The following is a 20402-nucleotide window of genomic DNA, read 5'->3' as shown; positions in this document are numbered from 1 at the left end:
GAGCAGGATATCTAGGAAGAGTTTTGGTGAGGGTCCAGTATTGACAGTATACTGTAATCAGAGGCTTTTTTTCCATCTGCCCCATCCCTCAGCTGCTTCCAAATAATCACTCAGGGACTTATATTAATTATAATTATAAATGTTTGGCTGATGGCTCAGACTTACTACTAACTAGCTCTTACATTTAAATTAACCCATTTCTATTAATCTATGTCTCTCTACATGGCCTTATTGCTTCTTGGGTGGCTGGCTTGTGTCTTCCCACTCTGCCCTTCTTCATCTCCATCCTCAGTGTGATTGTACTGCCTAACCTTATCTTCCCTCGCCATTGGTCAAACAGCTTTATTATCAACCAATGAGAGTAACACATATTCACAGCATACAGATGGACCATCCCACAGCAGTATACCAGAAGCCAGAGGCCTTGAACCTGACCAACGACACATCACACAATGAACATTTGAAAGTAAATCTGTTTGCACAAAAGGGTCTAATGTGTAACACATCATTTGTCACCAAGACAAATGAAGAGGTGATAGGTGAGAAAGATGGAGGAGAGAAGTGGTTTTTCTTTTTTTAAATTAATACATATTTTTTAAAATTTTCTTTTTGGGTGGGGATGTTATGAGGGTAAAGGGCAGATATGGAGGGATTGAGAAATGAGTGGGATTGAGGTACATGTTGGTTGTGAAATTACCAAAGAATCAATTAAAAAATTATGTTAAAAATGAGCTGAACAAATACAATAACAACAGACATGCTGAAATGAAAGGGGAAAGCTCACAAAGTCTCAACACGACACAAAGAACTACAGGCAGCTGTGGAATGCTGCAAGCAGGAGAAATCGTCTTCCCTAGAGAAGAGTTCACCATTTCGCTGTTGAATGCCAAATGGTCAGCCCTGAAAACATACACCCAAGTAACATTATACAGACTTAACATGCACACATGCAATTATAATTAGTAAGAAAAGAGGCTTTGAATTTGAAGGAGAGTGGAGAGGGATATATAGGAGGTTTGGAGGAAAGAAAGGGAAGGGAAAATGTAATTAAATTATAGCCTCAAATATACAAAAATAAAAAAGAAAAGAAATAATTTTTTAAAAAATTGGCATGAAAGCCAAAGTCACACTATATATAGGTGCACTCTGGAGGGAAATTTTGAGGTTTGACTTGTAACTAAAATTTTTGTGCATATCGGTGGATTTGTCTTAGCTTTCTGTTGCTGTGATAAAACTTCATGACCAGAAGCAACTTGGGGAGGAAAATGTTTATCTTCCCGCTTGAACTCCACCATTGTGGTGGTATTGTGTTCTCCAAAATATTGTGCACCCTAATAAACTTAACTGGGGTCAGAGATAGAACAGCCACTAGATAGAAAGGCTAGAAAGTGGTGGCACTCACACCTTTAATCCTAGCATTCCAGAGATAGAAATCCCTCTGGATCTCTGTGAGTTCAAGGCCACATTGGAAACAACCAGGCATGGTGACACATACCTTTAATCCCAAGAAGTGAGCCTTTAATCCCAGGGAGTGATGGCAAAAACAGAAAGATATATAAGGCGTGAAGACCAGAAACTAGAAGCATTTGGCTGGTTAAGCTTTTAGGCTTTCGAGCAGCAGTTCAGCTGAGATTCATTCTGGATGAGAACTCAGAGGCTTCCAGTTTGAGGAACCAGCAAGGTGAGGTTGGCTGTGGCTTGTTTTGCTTCTCTGATCTTCCAGCATTCACCCCAATAATTGGCCTCAGGTTTCTTTCTATTAATAAGAACTTTTAAGATTCCTGCTACACACCATGCAGGGAGGTCAGGGCAGGAACTCAAGGCAGGAACCTGGAGGCAGGAACTGAAGCAGAAGCCACGAAGGAACACTGCTTACTGGCTATTCCCACTGGCTTGTTCATCCTCATTTCTTATACAATTTAGGACCACCTGCCCAGGGTTGGCACCACCAATTATTAACCAAGGCAATAGCCCACAGACTAGTCTACAGGAAGCATTTTCTCAGTTAAAATTCTCTCTTCCTAGGTATGTCTGGGTTTGTGTTAAATTGACTAAAACCAAAATCACGGTTTGTAATTTTAAGTACATGCACATGTGTGTCTGTGAGTATGCATGTATATGGAGGTCAGAGGTCTGTATCTAGTGTCTCCTTTCGCTTTCCACCTTATTTTTTTTTTGAGACAGAGGCTCTCATCAAATACCTAGACTGGCCAGCCATCTCCAGGGATCTCCAGTCTCTGCCTCCTCTGGCAGGGTCACACACACACAGACACACACACACACAGACACACACACACATACACACACACACAGACACACACACACACACACACACACACACACACACACACAGACACACAGACACACACACACACACACGTCCAGTGTTTTATATGGGTGCTGGCAATTCCAACTCAGGTTCTTGCATTTTTCAGGGCAGTCACTGTACTCACAGAGCCATGTCTCTAGCTCCAATTTGGACTTGTAACCTCTATCAACTGCCAATGCAACGGCTCCTGTTCTTCTAGGGAAGGACAAGCAGCAACCCCACTGCTTGATACCCATGAAGCAGACTTTGAAAAGTTATGTGTCATGGCTACGGCTGTAAGCGTATTATTTATAAGCCATCACAGTCTAATAATTTAACAATAAGATTTAATTGCTAGTTTATTTTAATCTGATTTATCCAATTTTTTCATCTTTTAAATTATTTTAAGTGCCTTAAAGACAAGAATGTACATCCTGATTGTCCAAAATTGCATTTAAATTTGGTAAAATTAAAATTACCTTCCAGAATCCCCAGAAGGACTTTATTACATTGCATTGTTAGGGTCACAGAGATGTTTATTGACTGCGTGGATAATGAGGCTACAATGATATAAAAGAAAACAGAAAATGTCTGATGAAACCAAACGATTCCTCAATATAAAGTGGTCTCTTCGGCGGCATTACAGGCAAAGAGAGTTTAAATCCCATTTCAGGGATCAATAACACATTTGGTTAGAATGTCAATGCTGTGTACATAAACAGGCAAGATAAAGAATTTTTTGTTTTCTTATTATTGTGGCTTTTGGTCTCCTATACATATTCTGGACCCCTCAGTTCTTTAAAAAAATCTTGTTGAGGGTGAGTGTAGGGTCGGGTGTCGGAATTTCTTGGAATTAAAAGTGAGCCATGTCAAGCATGTGCATAATTAAATGGTTTCTCACACTGCAGCTGGGTGTTTGGTTATTGCCACAGCAACAGCTAGTAGACAACACCTGCCATCTGGTCCGATTAATTTATAGTTAAGCTTCTGCGTTGATGACTGCTATTTAGAACAGAGAGAGGATGTGCACAGGGACGTTTCCATAGGTTGTGCATCCGAGGAAGTACGTCTGAAGTTGTCTGCTCTGAAACAGGAGGGTTGCCATGTCTGTGTCCCTCCTGGCTGGTGTTCTTCTGCTGACTTTCTTAAGGAGCACAGTGTGCACGTTTCCAGTTGTTGGGTGAATATAACTATTGGTTCTAGGGACAAATACATATGAGGAGATGCCCAGTGGGTCATAGCCCTGTACAGCTCCCTCTGCTTACTCGTGAGCAGGATCTAGCCTTGCCTATAGGCAACGAAATTTGGAAAAGTGATTGGATTTTACTGCTTAGATGAGGCCACATTATGTAACACTTCCTCTTACTGGAGCAGAGATACCTTTTGCTGGTTTTGAAGAAGCAAACTGCCATGTTCTGAGGGGCTTCTACCTGACAAGAAACCCCTAGAGGCTGCTAGGGGCTGACAGAGTCTCTGGACAGCTGCTGGCAATAAGTGGGGGAACCTCAGCCCTCCAGCTGTGAGGAGATAGGTTCCACTCATAATCCAGGGAGCCTGAGAGCGGATCTGTATGGAGTTGAGCTGAAAATGCATCCTCTATCAGTACCCTGATTCCATTTAGTAAGATGCTGAAGCACTAATCTCAGGCTTTTGACACAAGGAAGAGTCAAGAAAACGTGTAATTTCAAGTCAATAAATTTTTAGTAATATGTTACACATTGGAAAAAATACACTTTCCACCCTGCCCCAGTCCTTGTATTATCATGAAAAAAGTGACTTTAAAAAAAAAAAAAACAAAAAAACAGACACTTCTCTTTTAAAGAGATACAGGATTTTTTTTTTTGTCTTCTGTTTCTTTGATTTTGCTTGCAAGTAGGAATGGTAGATGTTACATCGTTCATTTAAATTTAAATCAAGCAAACCCAGTGAAATATTCTCTAGGACTGAACATTGTGTACTTAAAAAGGTTCACTTTTGTGAGAAAATGCCTATGGTAAAATGCACTGCTCTTCATCAAGCACCAGCCCTCATCTGGGACCCCGGTAAATATTCCAGGCAGCACACACAGACGCAGAAAGAACAGAACCAGTTGCGGACTGAGCCAGTGACCAGCCTATTCATATCACACTCCATCTCCTGAGCATGCGTAGTCTGGTCAGTCTGGCTTTCCTGAAGTTCTGAATAAAGCTGAATGGGTTTTATCTTAAGCCTGTGCCATCAAGTCCAATTTTTTTCCACCCTGCAATGACAGCTTGTGGTGGTTTGAAAAAATAATGGCCCCTAAAGGCAGTATTAAGAGGTATGGTCTTATTGGAGGAAGTTTGTCACTGTGGGGCAGGCTTTGAGGTCTCTTTTGCTCAAGCGTCCCTCACTGTGACAGCTAGTCGACTTCCTTTTGCCTGCCAGATGTAGCACTCTTAGCTCCAGCACCACATCTGCCTGCATGCCACCATGCTCCCCGTCATGATGATAACAGACTGAACCTCTGAAACTGTAAGAGAGCCACCCCAATTAAATGTATTCTTTATAAGAGTTGCCGTGGTCATGGTGTCTCTTCACAACAATAGAATACCCTAAGACACAGCTGCTCTGGATTTCTACCCCAGATGTCGGGGTTAAGATGGATAAAGCTTCCTTCAGCTTCTGTCTCTGGAGATATTTGGAGAAGAGACTCCCTTTCCTCACAGCTGGCCTATATGGTATGTCTAGCATGATGGATAAATGAAGATTTGCTGTCACATGTCACTAGAATTTGGAGGTTATTTCTATAATATGATCAGGCTAATACTTATGAAACTAAATAGTGTATTAAAATTAACACAGAGTGAAAATATTTTATTCAGTCAAAATAGCTACAATTAAAAAATATAAAGTGGGGCATATATCAAAATATTAATAGTGACTGTTTCTAAACCTTGAGCTGGAGGGTGATATTCCATATGATTTTTGTTTTTACCATATAACAGACTTTCCAGAATATCTGCAGCAAATATACATGAAAACTTTAAAATAAAAGCACAAAATTCATAATGAGGATTATTTTTAAGCAAAACCACCAGTGATATACTTAATTATATAGTTATGCCCCATCCTCATATCCCCATAAGTATATCATTGTACAAGTGTACCTGTATATCTTATGAAAGAAAAACTATAACCCACTATTTTCTTTTTTTAAATATGAAACTCTGAAGCACTGAAGGCTAGCAACGGATTTGAAAAATAATGTAGCAACTAATTAGAAGTGTAATCTTTAGTGATTTTCAAATTTTGGAAGTCTTCAGACTTTACCACAGATATATAAAATTTGAGAGTCATTTAAATTTTCTTTTTAATTTGGGTCACTTTAGGTACACTTAAATTGTCCTTGTCCATATTCTCTGCAGTTAAGGGCCTTGATGATAGCGTGAGGGAACCATGGCAACATTTCTTTTATCAAATGGCAACTCTTCACTCTGATGTTTTTGCTATTCATTAAACCATTTCTTGTGCTTGCCAGGTTGGAGACATCTTGTATAATACAACATAAAACCGATACAAAAATGTCCAGCTAGGAGAAAATCATTCCTATGCAAAGTTTTTTGCTATGTTAGGCAATAGGCAGACCGGTTCGATCCTGTTGACGTCTTCTGAATGAGACCAGGGGAGTTTTCTCTTGAGACTGCGTGGGTACCGGTCTTTCTTCTTGAGTGTAACCACACAACGGCACTAAGAGCACAGCCCCACAACCATTGGCATCTACTCACTCGTCTGCTGATGATGGATGGGTCTCTGGATGAGACCTTGGTAGATTAGGATAAACAGAAAGTATTTTTGATGTTCTGCCATAAGTTAATGGAAAATGGCTTTACTTTCTAACCAATTGTACTAGAGTGAGCCAGATGATAGATATGCAAGAGATGATTCAGATTGCTTTTGGATTTTTTTTTTAGCCTTTTTAAAAAATCATAATTTTTTAATTGATTCTTTGGGAATTTCACATCATGCATACCAATCTCACTCATTTCCCAGTCCCTCTGTATCCATCCTTCACACTTGTAGTGTTTTCCCCAAAGGGAAACTTAAAAAGAAACAGTAAAAATTAAAAAAATAAAAAATATAAATAAGAATATTAATTAAATAACAAACAACCAAACCCAAACCAAACAAACCCCACCAAAACAACAAAAACAAAAACAAAATAAACAAACAAAAAGCAAACAACCAAAAAATATCCCACTTTGTTCCTCCATCTTTTCCGCCTCTCCATCTCTTCATTCATCTCAGTGGCATTGGGAGCTGCAGTGTGTCCTGCAGTTTATTTACCCTTTGTCCAAACAGCTTTACTTGCAAATGTTCATTGTGTAATGTGTTGTTGGTCTGGTCAAGGCCTCTGGTTTCCGGTACACCATCAACACTGGACCCTAATGGAAACTCTTCCCGGATGTCCTGCTTTTGCCCCAGTCTTGGAGATCCTGTGGCTATGGTTCTGGAGCACCAGTCCCTCCATGCACTCGAGCAGGTCCTAGATAGGGTAGATATTGGAGAATGCCAACTCAAAGCCCTACATGTGTGCCTGGGTGGTAGCTGGGTTGGTCAGTCCAGACCACCCCCTCAGGTGAGGGGCGGAGCCAGCTCTCGTGTGCCTGTGAGGGGGTGGGTCCAGTTTTCCCAAGGGTGGTGGAGGTAGGGAGGGGAGGAAGGAGGGAGCTTCCTATGAGGGTGGGGCCAGTCCTCCCATGCTGGGGTCATCATGGTCAGCTATCTCAGGGCCAGCAAGGGGCAGGGTCACTTATCTGGTGAGTCGGGGCACGGCTTTCCCAGGGCAGTGAGAGGTGGAGCCAGGTCAGCACAGCCCTTACACTTCAACACACTATTCAACACACGGTTTGAATGGGCCCCTGTGGTAACATGGGCAGTGGACATCAACACAGACCCAGCAGCAGCAGGACCATGGACCCAGGCATGGCCATCAGCAGCATGGTCCCCGACTCCAACACGGACCCAGGTGGTGGCTCAGATCTCAGACAGTCACTCAGCCTTCAATGGTAACGGGAGCCATAGACATCAACACAGACCCTGGCTGCAGTAGGGTCATGGACCCAGACTTGGCCCCAGACCACAGCTCAGGCTCGGAAGTCACCATGGCTATGGGTGGCAGTGTAGGTCACCTGGATCTTTATGGCTGTGGTGTCAGCATGACCCTCTGGCACCAGAATGGGCTCAGGTGTCAGCCCAGATCCCAGGTACAGCCTTTGGTGGTAACAGGAGCCACAGACATCTACCCAGTCCCTGACTATAGTAGGACCATGGACATCAATATGGCCCTTGGCAGCAGCCCAGGCTCAGACATCACTGTGGTCCCGGGCGGCAAGCAGACCCCACATATCAGCCCATTCCTCACCGCCTTTGCCTCTTCAGATCCGCCTACTTTCTCTCCCATAACCTACCACATATTTGCTCACCATAATGGTGCTCATGATTTCTTCTACCCACCCAGGGCAAGTGGCCTCAGGCAGGCGTGTGGGTGTTCTTCACTTGCCTGGTCCAAATGGTGCCAGGCAGGCCCCCACTTTTGGTTTTGTGTTGGTGCTTCAGGATATCTTTGCTTCAAAGCTAGTTAACATTCAAACCTTAGGAAAGGGAATTTTACTTTCGTTTGGATTAAGCTCTGATTTATGAAACAATCTATAACATGTGACAGATCTCAGCACATTTTTCTTGTGCTGCTGGCTTATTAATTATGTTCCAAGTTATCCAGGCATCAGATGTTGAGGTGGTCTTTTAGCTTCTGGAAGACCAGGTCATTGCTCTAATTCTTTATTTTTACTGGACAATATTCAATTGCAAGGGGTTATATTTTAGAAAGAAATGAATATGGAATGGTTCCGTTGAACTCAAATGCCCTTTTAACTGAGGTCCTGGACAAGCTTTATAGTTAGCGATAACCACGGGCAGCTAGGAGGATAATTGAAGAGAATTCCGACACACTTAACTGCTCTCCTCAGTTCAATATTTCAGAGGTTAAAATGGAGTGGGGAAAGTGGTTCAAGTTACTCTTTGCACTAATTGGTCATTGTGTTGGTTTTGTTCTTAGAAAGAACAATAGAAGACTCCAAATGTGACACCAATTTGTGCAGCGTGAAGCTGGGCTCGATGTGACTGGATTCCAGTGAAGTTGGGAAACAGGGCGTTTAACAAGCTGCCCTAGTAGTCTTGCCTACAGGACTAGATCAGATGTGCAAAAGCATAGCACGAATCTTAAAAGGTCTTATTAATAAAAACAAACCAAGATCAGAGAAGCAGAACAAGCCCCAGGCAACCTCACCTGGCCAGTTCCTCAGCTGATGCTGTTTCCTCAGATTGGAAGCCTCTGCGTCCTCATCCGGAATGGATCTCAGCTGAACTGTGCTGCTCAAAAGCCTAAAAGCTTAAGCAGGCCTAGTTCCTCGTCCTCATGCCTTAAATACCTTTCTGCTTTCTGCCATCACTTCCTGGGATTAAGGGCTCTTGTTACCACGCCTGACTGTTTCCCGTGTGGCTTTGAACACACAGAGATCCAGATGGATCTCTGCCTCTGGAATGCTAGGATTAAAGGCATGTGTGCCACCATTTCCTGGCCTCTATGTCTAGTGGCTGTTCTGTTCTCTGACCCCAGATAAGTTTATTAGGGTGCACAATATTTTGGGGAACACAATATCACCACACGAAAGGACTTTTTTTTTCCTATGAAAAAATGAGTTTCTGTGTGACACCTGCTTTACCTAAAGGAGCTCTGCTCCTTATTCTCTTTGGACCAACACTGTTGACCCACAAAAAGCTCATGAGTGCAAATATGCCTATATCATGTTCCTAAAGGCAATTGTATGTGCGTGGGCGTATATGCTAATGATTTACTTTTTTTTTTTTTTTTAGCATTTAACAGTTCAAAAAGCTGTCATACTGTGCTCATGGTATATGGATTTTTTCTTTTTTTTTCTTTTCTTTTTTCTTAAGACAGGCCTCAAGAATTTATTATAAAATAGAATAGTGACAGAAACTTACAGATTTATACATTAATTCAAATATATTACAACTTTAATTTATGAACAGAAATGTCCTGCTTTTTCTTCTTTATCTTTCCTGGTTGTTTTGCATCATTAATCTGCATTTTTACTTGATCTTGCAATTTAGAAAAGAATGCCTGAGATGACTTTAAGGGCTTGCCGCCCGGGACCAAGTGATGTCTTTGCCTGTTTTGGTCAACTGTTTCAGCTTCTCTGCAGCTGCCGCTCTGGTGGACTTCCCAGGCTGATCTGGGTTCTTCTTTTCAAGCAATTTTCTCTGCTTCTCCTTTTCCTTTATTTTCAAACACTTCTGATACTTCTTTTTCCTGCGCTCTCATTTCTTGTCTGTAGCTGTTTTCTCAGCAGCTGTTTTTAGATCTCCAGCTTTATTTTTCTCCTTGATTTCCTCTGGGGCCAGGAGGGCTGCATCACTGACACTCACTGGGGCTACTTCCTCCATGGTTATGGCTGGCAGATTCGATACAACTTTAATTTCAGGAACAGGCGGTTTGGGGATGAAGTGGAAGTTTGATAGGGCATCCAATTTTAGGAAGAGAGAATCCATCATCTTCTGAATTTCTACATGCTCTGGATTTTCTTCTTCTTCAGTTTTTTGCTGGTTGAGTTTGATATACTCCTGCTCATAAATCTCAGCAAGGCTCAGCTTGCTCTTCTCGTGGTCTAACGTTAAACGCTTCTTATACTCATACGCCTCCTCTTTGGGTTTTTCTTTTTGTTCTACATCATCCCAAGCCTGATCTCTTATCCTCTGTTTAATGATATCTTCTAGATGGAGGGTAGTGTCCTCTGTGATTACAGGGGCCATCCTGACAGCATGGTCAAAGTGGAGCGTCTCCTCCAGCAGGCTGTTCTCTGGCCGTTTCTGTGCCGTCACTTCCCCTTGAAGCTGCCAAGGCTTTTTTTCCAACAACTCTTTTTCCAAAGACACGATTTTCTCATTCATCTTCTCCTGTCTCTTTTCAAAAGAGGATTTGACTTCATCAGATTCTTGCTTTACAGCTAAGGGACTTGTATCTTCATCCCCATCCTCTGACAAAGCAAAGGTCACTCTTTTCAAGCCTTCTTTATGTTGCTCACCATCCTCACTTTCTTCTAGGTCGTTATCTTCATCCAATTCAGAAATGCTTTCTTCTGCTTCCTCCGTAAATCCTTCCTCTTTGTTTGAACTCAGCGCATCATCAACAACACTAGTGATGTCATCATCACTTTCAACTGGATCGAAAAAATCTTTGTATTTCAGATTTCTGGAACTTTTACTTGACTTAATTTTCTGGAGTCCAAACAGCCCTCCCTCATCTTCATCCGAATCAATGTCTTCAAAAAGGTCAATGTCTTCCTCTCCTCTTCATCCTCAGGTCTTTTTTCCTCTTCTTTTTCTATTTTTTTCTAAAAAGTTCTCCATTTCAGAGAGTTTGAAGAATTTGTTGTCCACTACAGACTTTTCTCTTGGTTTTCCAGGTGGTTTGATTTGCATCTTGGTCTGCTGTTCCAATTTGCTAATATCAAAGTCAAGGTCGGAGTCCTCATCACTGAAAATGGGACTTGTCCTTGGGTCAGATCTGCCTGAGCTTTGGGGTCTCTCACCCCCTTTAGGAACATCACCACCCACATCTGACAGCTGTTCTTCCTCCACATCAGTCTCTAGGTTCTCCTGGCTGTCAACCTCCAGCTCTGAGGCCTCCTCTTCACACTCCTGATTTTCACTCTCTGGGAGAAGGCTGAGATCTTCATCCTCAATTGTTTCACTAACTGCATTTTGGAAGTACTCTAAGATTGGTTCATTTTGCAATTCTAGTTGTTGCCAAATCTGCTCATCATCAAAACTATTTATTTCAAGTTTTTGTAAAGGACTTCCAGAGATTCGGCCATTCTCTAATATTTTATTAAAATCATAAAGAACTTTTGTTAGACAAGTGAAGTTTGATGCTAGTCCATTTTGAATCGTGAGGAAACACTCGGGTCGGCTGGTGGCTTTCTTGACTTCCCTCAGACACCATTCCAGGGTCTGTCGGCGGGTCACGCGAGGTGCCAAAGCTGCGAACTATGGCACCACACGCGGGCTGAGAGCCGGCCGGAAGCCGCGCGACAAACATGCACCTTCCGCAACCTGAAGCTCAGAGCCAAAGGTTCCGCCACGCACAGGTTCAATATATGGATTTTATAATATGTAAAATCACTACCTGAAGCCAGGGTTCAAGCACATAAAATTTCAGGTTTATATATCCTCTTTGGAGAAGTAAAAGGATAACACACACACACACACACACACACACACACTTTGTTAGTCTTATAACTCAGTTCTACAAATCCAGATAGATTCACTTGATACTTCTGAATACTGAATTATAGTCCCTGGGCACATGCCAAACATTGGTGTTTGCTCATGTGCTCCAGGTAATTCTAGTGTCAGGGACATTGATGAACTGGGCACTGATTAATGCCCATGGAAGGAGAATATCTAGGCAAAGTGTACTCCTTTCTAGGGTAGGTGACTCAGTCACCTGAGCTCAGTCAGAGGCTTATTCCAGACAGTGGAAGAGGACAGTTTTCCTGGCTGCACAGCAGAGGCACGCAGTTCTGGGAATATGAGGACTGTAATGACTCTAGTGATGTTGGAGGACAGTGCACCAGGCACGGCTTTCTGGGCTGTAGACATCAGCCAGCACAAAGAACTGTGGTCCTGGTGAAATGGCTCAGACCATCCCCAGCAGCAGGCTCCATTACTGTACACATGGTCCAGGAGATCCCTAACGTCAAAAGGGGCAAATGTCACATCTGTTGGTACATATAAGACATGCCCTGGAGCTACACAAAAATGCTTCAGAAAGTGCTAGAGGGCTTCAAATAATGAGCAGGAATAAGAAACAGCTGTTTTATGGCTCATATGAGCACATTTTCCTTCAGGCTGAAGGAGCCTCTATGTATCTGGATTGTATACTCAAATGCAAGTTTTAAAGTGGTCAACAAGTTTGGTCCACACCTAATTAGACAAATAATGAAAGTTACACAATAAAATGTGAGTTTGCACAAACAATATATTTGTATGAAACAAATCTAGATCTAGGAAAAAATGGTAACTTTGATAACTATCTAGTTCTAAATTCTAGATTTCCTAGTAATTAGCTATATAACCCTAGAACTTGTTTTCATCATAGAGTAATGGAAAATAATTACTTAATTTTTTTTTAAAATTTTACTTGTTTTCAGACAAGGTGTGGTATAGAGCATGCTGTTTCAGAACTTGCTTTTTATCCAAGAATGACCTTGAACTTCTGACCCTCCAACCTCCACTTCTCAAGTGCTAGGGTACAAGTGTTTACTGCATGTATTTATTCCACATGAGGATGGAACCCTGGGCTCTATGTATTCTAGACAGGCAGTCTATCTAGTGAGCTATATCTCCAGGCTGTATTGTGAAAGGTCGATTTAGGCACTACTAATCTGACATATTAGATAATTAAATGATTCATTAGATGTGTGTGTGTGTGTGTGTGTGTGTGTGTGTGTGTGTGTGTGTGTGTGTGGTGTCCTAATTTAATTCATATTCATGAAAGACGATTAGTTTATATGAGATGATACAGTATTCTGCCTTTTGGGCTTTTGATTATAAAATCCATCTTAGTGTCTGTTCTTGATCTTTGCATGTTTATCATTCTAAAGAAATCTATGAAAATCCCATTATTGTTCCTCACAGGCCTGTTTTGCCCAGCGTGTAGTATGTAACCACCAAAGCAAGAGATTAGTCAAAGAGAAAGGATTTATTAATGAGCAGCCAAGCACAGAGGTGGAACTGCCAGCTGCAGATCTATCTCCCTAATAACAGGCTTAGGGTTAATGATGGGCTAATCAGGGTGATCTCAGGTGCAAGGACTGGTGATTGGGATGGGGTCTTTTATGGTTGTGAATGTATAATTATTCACAGCTTTCTACAGGACAAATGTTCAGACAATGGTGCTGTTAGAGTAATTGGAGGGTAGAGTTTTTGACTGTAGTTCTTGGCTTGAGATCTCGGCTTTTCCCTGTGTAGTTTGGTATGTTAGTTGGTTCTTATATGTGGGTCTTTGATTTATTTATTTAAATATATTGCTAAGAGGTTTGGGTGATATTTTAAATGGACTTATTTTTAAAATTTCATTTGATATGGCTTGTGGCAAGTGCAAGAATCACAACCGATTAAAAATATTTAGCTTGTATCCTGTAACTTTGAAATTTTGGTAAGATACTCATGGATTTGTTTATACAGAATTTTCTGTTTGAATAACTATGCCATCTGCCAAATGCTATTTTTTTCTTCCCATGTTTGTGATTTCAAAATGAAATTTAACAATAGGACTTCACTGTCAGTTTGTAGAGAGCTGTCAATGCCCTTGGCAATAGCCTGGGTTGCTTGGGAGTTACTATGGGGCCCCTTTGACCACGAACTTGATTAGATGTAGCCCATTATCAGTACTGGCAGCTTCATTCGGTGACAAGAGATATCCAGTTGGGGCGCTGTCTCCTCCATTATTTGGTGATTTCATTTAGATTGACTTTATATATATATATATATATATATATATATATATATATATATATATATTAGAAAGCTTCTACTGTATTAGGTGTCCATATGACCCTTTGTATAAATAGTTCTTAGAGTTTGCTGTCCCTCCCTTACACATGGAGAAGTCGAGCTAGTGTCTAGTGTCTACCTAGAGTCTTCACCGCTATAGACTAGTATTCATGCTGTGGGATGGTCTGTATGTCAAATTGCTCTGATTGGTCAATAAATAAAACACTGATTGGCCAGTGGCTAATCAGGAAGTATAGGTGGGACTAACAGAGAGGAGAAAAGAAAGAACAGGAAGGCAGAAGGAGTCACTGCCAGCTGCCACCATGACAATTTGCATGTGAAGATGCTGGTAAGCCACGAACCACATGGCAAGGTATAGGTTTATGGAAATGGATTAATTTAAGCTATAAGAACAGTTAGCAAGAAGCCTGCTACAGCCATACAGTTTGTAAGCAATATAAGTCTCTGTGTTTACTTGGTTGGGTCTGAGTGGCTGTGGGACTGGCAGGGGAAAAAAAATTTGTCCTGACTGTGGGCAAGGCAGGAAAACTTTAGCTACATATTCACGTTACTGGAAGGCACTCTGCATGCTACCAAAGGAGAAAGATAAACACCCGGTTGCAAACCCTCTTGGTCTACAAAATTAACTTGCCTGCAAGACACAGTGATGCAGTGGAGTCACAAAGCTTATGGAGTTAACCAATCCATATCTGATTTGAATAAAGGCCCATTCCATGAGATGGAACCCATACCCAAAGCTGCTTGGGTGGCCAAGAACCTGAGACTGGATAGCCCAGCAACCTAGGGGAAAACTAAATACTACTGTTCTGCTAAATAAACGAGCAATAAAATGACTCACAATGACTTTCTGCTGTACTCATAGATCTGCACCTTGGTCAGCCGTTGTCAGAGGAGTTTCCTCCTGAAGGAGATGGGAACAAAGACAGAGACTCACAGACAGACAATATGCAAAGAGTGAGAGACCTTAGAACACTGAGTCCTAAACAGAAAGTCTCCATCAAATCCCTCTCCTCTGGGTTAAGGGATTTCTGTGGAAGAGGAAACAGAAGGAGTGTTGAGAGCCAGAGGGGATGGACGACACCAAGTAATTGAGACCCTTTTAGATGCAACAGGACCAGAACACATATGAACTCACAGAGACTTTGGCAGCATGCCAGGGCCTGCACAGGTCTGTATCAGACAGAGTCCTAGAGCTGAGAGGAGAAGTGGACATATATTCCCATCCCTAACCCAGAAGCTATTTCCAATTGATAGCTACTTGCAAATAAAAAAATAGTTTTAGCCAAAGGAGTCTCACTGGGGAAAACAAACCACACTTGAGGGTAGCCCCCCTGCTTAGCAGTGAATGATCAACACAGAAAGAGCTCAGTGCTCAATGGTGTCTTTAGCTGTCAAATGTCAGTAACATCCTCAAGGCTATCATATTTTTGATAACACACCAAGTCATAGAATTTCCGGAGAACACGTTATATAATTCGCAGAAGTCAATGTTATAAAAGGTATATCTTCATATTTTAAGCTTTGACTTCGTTTTGTTTATCCCCAGCAAGAAGGAAGAAATTATCCTTCTAGTTATGTGCAAGACAGTGTTAGAAATGAAGCTATACATAGCATGAATATGTGATAGAAAATTATGCATGGAAGTTATTAGACTGACTTGTAATTTTGCTCTTTAGTTATTGGCAATCATTAAGGGAATGTTTTAACCCTCTATATCTGAACTGGCTTAAAAGCCTATAGATTTCAGAATTATAAAAATTATTAACTGGTTCAGTTGGTGACTCCTGTCTCAGCCTTCCTCTTCCCAGAATTCTTGTCTGCTTATCCCGCCTATACTTCCTGTCTGGCTACTGGTCATTCAGCATTTTATTTATCAACCAATCAGAGCAACACACACTCACAGTATACAGAATGACATTCCACAGCAAGAATCAGCTGTATAATTTCTACCACTGTGCAAAATCAGTTATTAAATTCATTTGTTCTCTCTTTTCAAAAGCTACTCAAAGTGATGAGTGCTACAAAGACACAGAAAGTTTAAAATTACCTAAAAATACAAGAATACAATCATATAGTTAAGAGATTAGGTAACTGTATTTAATACTACAAAAATTTTAGTTGAACAAATATTGCTACTGTGAATCTTTGTGGTAGGGTTGAAGAGGTTGTAGTTCTTTTAATGTCAAATCATTGCATCCTTAGTATTTACTTATTTCTACCATGTTATTAGTCCATTGCCAAATATGTTTTGAGTAGTTCATAATTTGTTTTCCAAGAACCAACACAGGGAGGGCTTGGATGGACAGCAAATAGAAACCTAGGATATGATTTTCAAAGTGATCAAAAACAGAATATGAATAAAGATTAATGTATTGCTTAAATGGTAATTTGCTGCAAAATATATCACTTGCATTATGGGATATAAATGGCTAAACACATTCACTTGAATATGTAAATTCATATGTACTATAGTATATATGCTAGTCTGATATTAGGATCTGAAACACTTTACTCAGCAGTTCTTACTCCAATTATGATCTCATATGTTCTTAATCTAACCCAGTGGATTCACCAGCCTGCACAAGGAATGCTGTTTACCATAGGTAAATGAATGAAATTCAAGATCTATAAATGGCTAAAACAATAGTGCAGGCACAATGACCTTCTGTGGGTTGGGGCAGAGTTAGTTCAAACTTGCTGTCTGCTGCCTGTGCTGCTACAGTCTAGGGATCCATTTTGTTGTGCATAATCATTTTTTTCACTGTCTGACATTTGATATGGAATAACTTGCTAGAATATTATTACACAATGCCTCAGGAGGAGGGGCCCCTGCAGTGAGCATCTAGATGTGAATACATAGGTTTCTTAGTGCCTGAAAGAGCAGGATCCATATTTTGGGTCTACTCACTAATAGATTTTTTTTCTTTTGAATCTCTATATAGAGGACACTGTATAGAAGATGTGAAATAGACTCTGCCTTTAAGGTGCCAGAACAGAAATGTAACTAGTGCTCATCCAAAATGAGAAATCAGTCTGAGGGGACTTTGAGATGAAGACCAAACAGGGCATTTTCCATTTCTGTGCCTTTGTCTAACTAGAGAGTTTCATTTCCTCTACAGAAAAAAAAAAATGCTGACGGTAAAGACCTAATTTGGAATTAGGCTATTAAAAATTATAAAGGCTGATTGAAATAAAACTATAAATAGGCAAGGTTTCTCCAGAAAGAAACATCCTACTGCAGCTCCTATTGTCTGTTTTGAGAACACTTCAGCTTTCTGGCCTCTTGTTTCCAACTAGTATTTCTTGGACCTAGAGTGCACTCAAGACTCAAATAAAATCTTAATATCAATGAGTGGAGGGCAGAGCAAAAGTAGCTATCACCCGATTCCTTTATCTACTTCCAAGAAATCGTCTTTTCAGGAAGAGCAAGCAAGACATTTTTAAATTAAAGTCTTGGGTGAGGAATTGTTCTTTTCCCTTGGGATTGAAAAACCTTTATAGTGTGTTATCTAAAGATCTGGGGTCACAACATAGTGTGCTTCTGTTCTTCATGATATCTTACTCTGGCTATATGTCCCAGATTGTTAATAAAGGCTAAAAATGTCCCGTTTCCTCTTATCTCCTCTACTAAAGTACATATGTCAGTTGTTGAAATTTTAGAGTCTTGTATAATCCTTATTCCTAGTTTAAGCCTTATTCAAGGTAATTAGGGCTTCTTTAAATAAATTAAAGTAATATTTGAAAAGAAGGGCATCAGTATAATGAGTCCTGGGTTAATCCAGGATGTTCTGTGACCTGGATGAACAATGACCAGCATTTCTTAAATATTAATAATGGTGCTTTCCCTTTCTATGTATTTGGATGGCAGGAAATGAAGTGCTTGCCTCAGGTGCTTCTGATTTACTGGTTGTATTTTCTTTGATTACTCAAAAACAGACTGGTGGCTTATATAGTCTAACAGTTCCCGAATCTTCCAGGATTCTGGAGTCCCTATTTCCTTTTATTTCCAGTCAAAAGAACAGGCTTCATGTCTTATAGTGTCAGAACACCGTCCAAGATGGAGTCATGCAAGGGGAATTCTGAGTGCTTGTGAGAAAACTCCAAGAACACAAGGCAAGAGTCTTGTGACCCTTCGGTTTCTTCAAAAACATGGAATTGTGCTTGGAATGTGCTTTTGTGCTGCTCCCAGGTGTAGTGGATAGGAGTGAGTTTACTTTAGTTTATTCATCGCAACTGGCTATTGTTATTTGTTCAGACACCTTTAAGGAAAAACATGCTTTGCCATGTGCAGCTTGCCTTTGTGAGTGATTGTTCACTTTACTCAGGTGACTCTTTTTAACCCTCAGAGTATAAATTGTCGGGTGCTCTGAATAAAGTTGACTATTGCATGAGGCTTTAGTCTGCCTCATTTTCAGGCCCTGCTCTCCCAGGTTCACGCTTCCAACTAGAGCAATAAACAATACAGAGACAGAAAACACACAGCCCCTCTCTGACTGTCTTGGAACTCTTAGGATGGTATTTAATTCTTCTTCGAAGTTTTCCATGACTTGTCTTGAATATCTTTTTTTCCAACATGGTTTTTGATTCTCTCAAGGATTTTCCTCCCTTTCCCCCACTCGAATGGCTCTTTGTCTTCATTTTGTCAGCCATCTTTTGTCTGAGGACTTTTACATAAGGCGAAAACCTCAGCACAGGGAGGAAGAACACAATTAAATCAGGCTTCCTGAATTTCAGCATTTTCAAGTATTTCCCATTAATGCTTAGGCTGCTGCCCTTTTGTGTCCCCCCACCCTGACTGCCCCACTCCCTCATTTGAAAATCTTTTCTTCTTCCTCCCACACTTTCTTCTCCAAACACAACATGACCAAAACTTCATTCTTCATGAAATCCCATGAATCGCATTGCAAGTCCACTTCACTTTAACAAAACAAGCAATTAGATATATTTTAAAAATAAGTCTTATGTCTGTCCAGGACTTTCATAGTCAAACAAAATGCCCAGAATCAGCTCTGCCAAACTAAAAGCATTATTTATAAAAATGTGATAACCAGGTTAAGGATAGCATCCATTTTTAATTGTGCTATTTTAAAACTTTATATCATATTAACATAATTATAAATTAAAATAGTTTATAAATATTGTCTGTTATAGTCTTATGTTGATGGAGGCTTTTCTGTCCCACCTAGTACCACAGCCACTTTTAAAATAATCACTCAGAGGATCAGTATTAATTACGAACTGTTTGGATTATTGTTCAGACGTATACTAACTAGCTCTTACAACTTAAATTAATCTACTTCTATTAATCTATGTTTTGGCATGTGGCTCATGGCTTTACCTGTGTTCTAATACATCTTGCTCCTCTGGTGGCTGGTTGGCATCTCTCTCAACTCTGCCGTTCTCCCTGTATCTCTGCTTGGATTTCCCATCTGGTTCTATCCTGCCTTGCTATAGCCAAAGCAGTTTCTTCATTAACCAATGGTAATAAAACATATTTACAGCATATAGAGTAGTTATCCCACAGCATTCTTACAGGAGCATTGTTGAGAAATTAATTACACCAGTTCAATAGAAAAACACACATTAGCACAACATAGTTATTTCTAGCCCTGTCAGCTGCCTAATGGGTCATGTAGAGTTACTTTATTTTTTTATTTTTTGAAATTAAAATGCAATCACATCATTTCTCCTTCCCCTTTCTTTCTTCCAGCACCTCTTATGTGCCCTCTTAAATTCAATGGCCTCTGGTCTCTTTTAAAAATTTTTCTTATATATGTTCCTAAATATAATCTACTCAGTCTGTATCATGTTTTCTCCTATACATACCTATGAAAAAATGTTAACACTAATAAATGAAAAACATTATAACAATATGACATAATGAGACTTATGTCAATGTTGTTTTAATTTTACAATGTCTTATACCTCAGCTTGCAAACTTCAACATAAAACATTTTTCTTTCCTCTTAAATGAGAGCTGCCACCTTGTCACATAAAGAAGTGACTTTACAGATTCTCCTCCACGTGTCTGAATTGTCAGCATCAGTACCATTTACTGTGGGGACATTATTGAGGAAACCAAAGGATACTGACCACAGTCACTGTAGTGCTGTGATGGCCAGTCCATAATCAAGATAGCTACTAAATAATTTAAGGATCGCTAATACAACCCAGGTCTTTTGGATTAAGGGCTGATTCATATGTCAGCTGAGAGGAGGAGAGACAGGTGGGAGAGTCCATTATACTCCTTAAGAATGGTACAAAGTTTAAAACTTATTAATTCCCTATTTCTAGAATTTTTCATTTACTATTTTCAGACCACTGTTGACCATAAAAAAACTGCAGAAATTGCAGAAAGCCAAATGGAGGCCAAAGGGAAATATAGTCAGCTTTGATAGGAATGTAGTCCTGGTGAAGCTTCTCGGTCCTTACGGATGACCCTTTGTTACTTTGGTGACAGTCTCCAAACACACCT

The 20402-nt window shown here is 40.4% G+C and overlaps 1 pseudogene; it reads right to left on the bottom strand.

The window, feature by feature from the left end:
* Positions 1-9283: 9283 nt before the first annotated feature.
* LOC114705049 overlaps positions 9284-20402 on the bottom strand; it is a 41144-nt pseudogene continuing 30025 nt past the window's right edge.

The sequence above is a fragment of the Peromyscus leucopus genome, chromosome 13 (assembly GCF_004664715.2).
Source record: "Peromyscus leucopus breed LL Stock chromosome 13, UCI_PerLeu_2.1, whole genome shotgun sequence".
NCBI classification, from domain to species: domain Eukaryota; kingdom Metazoa; phylum Chordata; class Mammalia; order Rodentia; family Cricetidae; genus Peromyscus; species Peromyscus leucopus.
Note: the sequence above shows the minus strand (reverse complement) of the source record. Positions and strands in the feature narration are given on the sequence as shown.